The sequence below is a fragment of the Toxorhynchites rutilus genome, chromosome 3 (assembly GCF_029784135.1).
Source record: "Toxorhynchites rutilus septentrionalis strain SRP chromosome 3, ASM2978413v1, whole genome shotgun sequence".
Classification (NCBI taxonomy): domain Eukaryota; kingdom Metazoa; phylum Arthropoda; class Insecta; order Diptera; family Culicidae; genus Toxorhynchites; species Toxorhynchites rutilus.
Genome location: NC_073746.1, coordinates 76,509,981 through 76,517,636, shown reverse-complemented (window position 1 = coordinate 76,517,636; position 7,656 = coordinate 76,509,981).

The window sequence follows — 7,656 nt, the reverse complement described above, 5'->3', positions numbered from 1 at the left end:
ACCCATGTCCTTACACCCACAACGTTTCACTGCTATCTGAAATGGTTCTGTCAACGGCCAGTCGAGTTGGCATGCAATCCGTCTGCTGATAAAGCTGATGCGACGAGTAGAAGTGCAAATAAAAATAAGACAACTATTGAGTGTTTTGGTCGAAGAAATATTCAAGATTACCTTAGCATGGGTTCCCTCTCATTGCTCGATTCCGGGGAATGAGAAAGCGGACTAGCTAGCTATGGTGGGTGCATAAGAAGGCACACTATTTGAAAGGCAAATTGCTTATAATGAATTTTTCCACATTCCTCGTCAGCACACGCTCGTAAGTTGGCAGCGCATGTGGAGTGAAGATGAGTTCGGTCGTTGGTTACACACGATTATCCTTAAGGTCTTGACGAGTGCATGGTTCAAGGGATTGAATGTAGGTCGTGATTTCATTCGCGTGATATCTCGGCTTATGTCCAACCACTACAACCTAAACGCGCATCTTTATCGCATTGGGCTCGCAGCAAACAATCTTTGTGATTGTGGCTACCACGACATCGAGCATGTTGTCTGGTCGTATATCCGCTTCCATGCTGCCCGCTCTCAGCTCACAAGAACATTGAGGGTACAAGGCAGACAATCGGAAATCCCCGTCCGGGATATCTTAGGTAGCCGTGACCCTGATCTTCTGCTCCATCTATTTCTGTTCCTCAGAAACGCCGATGTCAACGTTTAATGATGTTTCCTTCGTTGTATCCCTGTATCATATCCCTCCTATCCGATCGATAATCTATTACTTAGTCGCGGCAATACATACACACTGTCACTCTTTACAGATACACGGGCCGAAGGTTGTGCAGCCCACTGATCATTCACCAAGAGCTGAGGATTGTACCTCTCATGGCAACTCTACACGAGCTGATGATTCTGCCGGTTAGTGACCATTCTGTCCTGGATTCCTCGAGTCGAGAAAGACGCACCACGCTAGATATGGGGTACAGACTAGGGAGACGTTGCTGGATAATGGTCAGCTGCATCCCAATAGGAAGTGTCCCGTGTCGGATACACGTACAGAGCATTGCAGACTGCAATATTCCAATTATGAGAACACTTGTAATGCTACATATTACTAACATAGTTGTAAGGCAAACATTGTCGAAATATTAAACTCCCGGCCCTGTCAGACTGACGCCATATGAGCCCTAATAAAAATATATGTTTTTAATAAAGAAAAGTATAATAAGACATCTAACATGAAACGTAAAAGGTCCTATAATAAATATGAGACGAACGAAACATTGGGAAACGAAATATTGTTAAAAACGGAAAGCTTAACAAGTGCCTGCGAGTATTTCCGCGCATTCACTCTTACAAACTATTTTTTTCTATAAAATTTCATTGAAACATTGTTAAAAGGTGTCATTAATAATATAGTGTTTTGCTATATCTCTCAGCAATGCTGCCAAATACTTACAGGTTTTGATCTATTAAAATACCTCAAACAGTTGTTATTCCATTGCGCGCAGCTCGCAATTTCATTTCCGAATTATTTTTCCACAAATGTGCTGAGCGGAGGTCGACGTTCTAAAAGTATTTTGTGTGATGTATTAGTGCTAGATTGTACGAATTAAAAAAGGACTAATTTCGGATGCCGATGGAAAAAAACGATGAGATGAGTCTCAATCATTCTAAATTAAAATTAATCATTTATCCTGCGTTTGAGGTTAACCCACAATTTTTATCGGTCGTAGCTGTTAGATGTTGAGAAGGTCTGGTCGAAAAATGATCCCAGTGAATGGCCCATTCAGCACCATGATGGCACACCACATCTTGAGGCGCTTGTAGAAGCAAGAAAATCACCAAGTAAATTTCGTCATCCATTATGACCACGACGCACAGTGCGTTAAATGCATAGGAATATGAGACAAAAATCATAACAGTAGAATTTAGCCAACACTTTGGTGTAATGGTAAAATTGTTCATAAGTATCAGAACTACTGTTTGTATAAATGTCTCATGCCATTTTAATAATCGAATAAGTGTCTCAAGCGACAAAATCTTTGTTTATCTAAATTGAAAAGTTTTGAACTTTTCGGATACACAGAAATCATTATTTTAGTAGTTAGCGGTTTAAGTTATGTTGAACTAGCTGTTTTGAAGAGCAGTATAATTGTTTACATGAGTTTCTTATGTCTGAATAATCTCAACTAAAAAATCTTTGTTTGTCAAAAGTAAAAAAGTGCTGATCTTTTCGGATACACATTGCTGTCATTAATTACACATTTATTGCATCAATGGCAAAAAGTCTCGCAAAAGTTTTCGCTTAACATTTCTCACAACATTTCTCAATATGCAATTCGCAATACATGACGTTCGAGGGAGAACTCGATTGGATAAGATTTTATCGATTTGCAAAATACGAAAAGTTGCTTGGTGTAATAGTTATAGGGATCGAATTGACCGTTCGATTCAATTTACATAATGAGGACCGACAGATAGTTCTTATTAGTGTTGAAACGGATAGTCGTCTGACCGGATACTGGATATCCGGTAAGCTTCGAGATCGGATGGCCGGGTATTCGGTTTCTTATTTACAAATACGAAACTTGAAGAAACTGCATGAAGCAAATAGAGGTTTATATTTTAGATAGCAATAAACGCATTTTTACATAAAAATAAGGAACTATGATTAAATTTTCCGTATAGAATGAATACTCCCTAATTGAGTATCAAGTTTTCTGCATAGAATATTGAACAGTTTTTTTCCCAGCTTATTTGACAATGTGGACGATAGGTCAGAACCACAATTATTGGTTTCTATAGCCAAAAGAAATTGGAACGTTTTTGTGCGCTGAGTTATTCACGAAAGAAAAAAGTTGATGAAGAAAAATCGATCAAGTCACTTACACCCCTTGCATTCTAAGCCCCTCAATTATGAAATTTTTGTGGATATATTGAAATAATTTTAATACTTATCGAGTAAGAATACGAAAGAGACGAAACTGATTTAAATCTCAGACGTGAAGCTCATGGCATCTTTTGGGACAATTTCAACGAAGTGGCAAATGAAAATGAGAGTCAGTTTTCATTAAAAAAATCCATTACCGTAAAAGCGGCTAGCTTTGATAGTGCGGGTAACATTGATAGCGCATGATGACCTGCAAATAACTACCTATCACATTATTCTCGTTATATTTACTATAGCACATATGTTACCATTTCGTAAATGAGGTGATATTCTATGTATACAGCTAGGATTTTGTGCTGTTTGCGTCGTTCATTTATCAATAAACATTTTTACTGATTTTTGAGCTATCTTATAAGCCATTAAAACAATCACATATTTCTCATATAACTAACCCAGGGAGCCATAATCCAATATAGATTTTTTAATGTTGGTATACTGCTCTCAATATTTTCTCAAATATTCGTTCATATAAATGTCAATATGTGCGTTAAATTTGCATTTTTCTAAGAAACATCCAATATTTCAAAAACCGGATCATGGTTTGTTCATTCAGGTTGCTCCACTGGTAAGATCCAGACTACCTTCGACAGAATGAGCAAACTACCATACTCACGCATTGTTTGTAAACAAACCAACAAGTTCCTCCTGCGGTGCATATTCGTGATTTTTTAACAAAGTTATTATTCGTTTTCTGATAACTGTAGTGCCGACTAAATCGTCTAAAATGTCGCGAGAGAATGACAAAAGAACCTATACAGACTACACACCCGAAAAGTTACAGGCAGCTGTAGCTGAAGTGCAGGAAAAAGGAGCATCTATATACGCGGCTTCATGGAACTTCGGCATACCGTACGGTACGTTGTACCATATGGTGCACGGACTACATGTCAAGAAACCAGGTTCCCCTAACGTTCTAACCGATGCACAAGAAAAGGATCTTGCTGATACGTGTGGCCGGAATCTGGGGATTTCCTCTGACTGCGGATTGTATTAAGAAGCTCGTCAAGCAATTCCTCGATCACAACAAGATGAACACCAAACTAAAGAACAATTCTCCCGGAAAAGATTGGGTTAACTCATTCCTAAAACGGCACAACTTAGTATCGCGCTTGTCCCAGAACATCAAACGAAGTCGTGCCACGAACGATCAATGAATACTTTGACAATCTCGCGACAACCGTGGATGATGTTCCGTCAGAAAACATGATAAATTACGACGAAACCAACTTTAGCGATGATCCGGGATCGACAAAAGTCGTAGTGCAAAGAGGACAAAAACACGTCGACAGGGTTATGGACCATTCCAATTCTTCATTTTCTGTGATGTTTGCGGGAGCAGGCAATAGAAAAGTGATGCCACCATACGTTGTTTATGCAGCTCTCCACCTGTATCCAACGTGGACCGAGGAAGGACCAAAAGGTTGTAGATACAACCGCACAAAATTTGGTAATATGTGTAGAATTGGTAGAAATTCCTCTTTTCTAATTTTAATTAATTTCTAGGCTGGTTCGACTCTGTTGTGTTCGAGGACTGGTTCTTCACGGTAGCACTACCTGAGCTTCCTTATTTTACAAAGTTGCATTGCCAACAACATCAGCTTCTTTCTGCTGCCGCCTAACTCTACACACCTATGCCAACCCCTTGATGTAGTCTTTTTTGGACCGTTGAAAAAGACATGGAGAGATACATTGAGCGACTGGAAGAAAAAGAACAAAGGATGTGTTCCTAAACACATCTTTCCTCGACTTTTGAAGAAGGTTTTGGAGAAAATTCAGGCAAACAGCGCAAAGAATATAAAAGCTGGGTTTAAAGCATCTGGAATTCATCCATTGAACAAAAATGCAGTCCTCAAGAATCTTCCTAGCAGCGGAGATGAGTCTAATGCTGGATATACTGCAGCTAACTCATCCTTCTCAGAACAGCTAGTGATTATGCTGAAAGAAGAGCGGTTCGGAATAGCTGAGGAGCGAACCATTCCTCGCAAGCGTCGATTGATTGATGTTCAGCCAGGTCAGCGGAGAGCAAGTTCAGCAAGTTGGTGGCCAAAAAACTGAAAGTTGAAACTGCGCCCGAAGTCGAAGATGATGCCCATGCTAATGAAGTACGCCACCCGAATGCTAAAGGCAAAGCAAAACCCACGTGAAATGTAGACGTCTCCTCAGGAAAAGCCTGCCTACTTCTATACAAATTTTCGGTTTATGAGAGAGAAGGAAATTGGCAAATGTCTGTCAAAGAGTGGAGAAAACCTAAAATCACAAAATAAAACAAGTCCACGTGGATTACGGATGACCCCTTGGACTGTCAGAAATATTTGGGACTGTTCATACTTTACGTAAAGGACCACATTCCACGTGGCCAGTCAAGTGGGAAAGAGGAGTTTGCAAATGTCCACAATTCATAAAAAGTGTTTTATGATATAACTAGAAGACCGTCGAAAAAAGGGAGCGGAATTCAAAGTCTTCTAACCACGTGGAATGTGGATGACCACCTTGGGATCACCCACGAAAAATATGTCCACATGGTTTATGAACAGCCCTTTTATGAAACTTTACCTCAATATAATCTATCGTAATAAAAATAGTGATTTTTTCTAATATTTTCCTTTATTATTTCAGCATTATCAAAGTTACCAGAAAACAGAAAACTGACCATTGATTACAAAACATAATCAATAGCAAACTTGAAACAATACGGATGGGTTTTGTTGTTGTACATGTATTCTATAATATCCAGTACTTATTTTAAAAATTTAAAAAGTGGTGAAAACCCGTTCAAGAGATGTACATTTAGATAATGATTAAAAAAGCTATCAAAGATAGCCGCTTTTACGGTACATACAAGATCGACCGAAAACAATCCGAATCGATCGCAATCACGTTCCTTACGTTTGATGGTCATCAAAATCTAAGCAGTACTATCATCCGAGGGCAAATTGATTACCGGGATGAAATTGATCAAACGTATTACTAAAAACAAACATAATTTTTTAGAGGTATTATGCAATTTAATCGGACGCAAAATATCGCACGTCGCATAGACGCATGGATTGATCAATTTCACTCCAATGCTACATTTTCCTAAGGATTTTTTTGAATAGAACTTTCCACATCGTTTTGTGGCCTTAGCACCAGTACTGATTTTAAAAACTATTGAGCCTGAGATTGACCTTGGGTAGACTGTACACTTCGTAGTTGCTCTCCGTGATTGACCTGAACCAGCGAAATTGCACAAAGAACACACTGAATGACGCTTGGGAGTAGTAAATCATTCTCATTGTACAAGTTTCGGTGATTCGAGCTTTAAATAGCCAATAACGACACCGGCCATGTCCTTACGGTCACCAGGGGAAGAGAAGGAATGTTAGTATGGTATTCACCGCCCGATGGCCAGAAGGGTCGCCTCTATAGCATGGTTCCCTTGAGTACTGATTTTGAAAATTATTGGGTATAAATCTAACAAAAAAAAATCGGAAACATACACTTTTTTCTGAAAATAGTGATGAATTTGCCCCCGGTTTACGGTACCCTTAATTCGCAAGGTTCGCTACAGTTTATCTTTCAGTTCCTTGCAGTATTGTTTACAGTGAAAGACTGTTCTCTGAACGTACGAAGCAAAGCGTAATCAGTCGTTTAAAAAACATTATAATAAATGTAATAGCGTCAATGAACTAATGTTATGAGTAAATATTAACCTAATTTTGAAAAAAAAAAAGATTTATCTTGTGTTAATGAAAAATCATTGATTTTTTTTCTAATATCCGGTATCCGACCGGATAACAAATATTGGCCGGATAGTTACAGAATATTTTTTTTTTTCTGTATTATAGTGACTTTCAACTCATTTGGCTGGTTCGTCACTTATACTTCCATTTTTGGAAGAATGTCGGGAGTGAGAATTGAACTCGTGACCTTTAGCGTGAGAGGCATGGATGTTACCACTACGCCAGATCGCCTCCTCTACAGAATATCCGTTTCATCTCTATTTCTTATACCTCTTGGTAATTGAGGAATATAATAATCATCTTGAGTGTATTTTTATGAAAAGTAAATGCATGTTGCAAATGCAAATTGTATGTCATAAATGACAATTTCCTTGAAAAAAAACGATATTAATTGGTAAAACTTTACAGAAAATAAAGTATCAATTATTTAGTAACCAATAATTATTTTCATTTTATAAAATAATTTATCATTGAATATTCATTGGTATGACTTACGATTTTCCTTTAAATAACCCTTCTATACTCGAGCATACGGTCTCACAGTCCGAGAATCAATAATTTTGTTTTGAGGAGGCTGAGTTAAATGACTATCGAAACTGGAAATATTTTCTGGAATTTCAAGACATAACTTTTTTACTTTAAATAAATACCAATAACGCCGAAAAATATACAATAGCAAAATTACAGAGACGCACAAGTTAAACGAGTTATGGTTTTGCGCACGATTACAGGAGGGTTAAAACTTTGTTCTATCTTCTAGTACTAAATACATTTACTAATGACTTTTTGATACAGTCAACTTTGGTAGACCGCAGCCTAACATTTGAAAAATTAGTCGCCCGCAATGCCCAAAAGTTTGGCCACCCCTGGTATAGAAGGAATACTCTTACGCCGAAAAAAATGGCAACTGTGTAATATGCTAATTAAATATATATGATAAACATGTGACATGTACACGATAAAAATTCGACTCTGTTACAGCTAAAA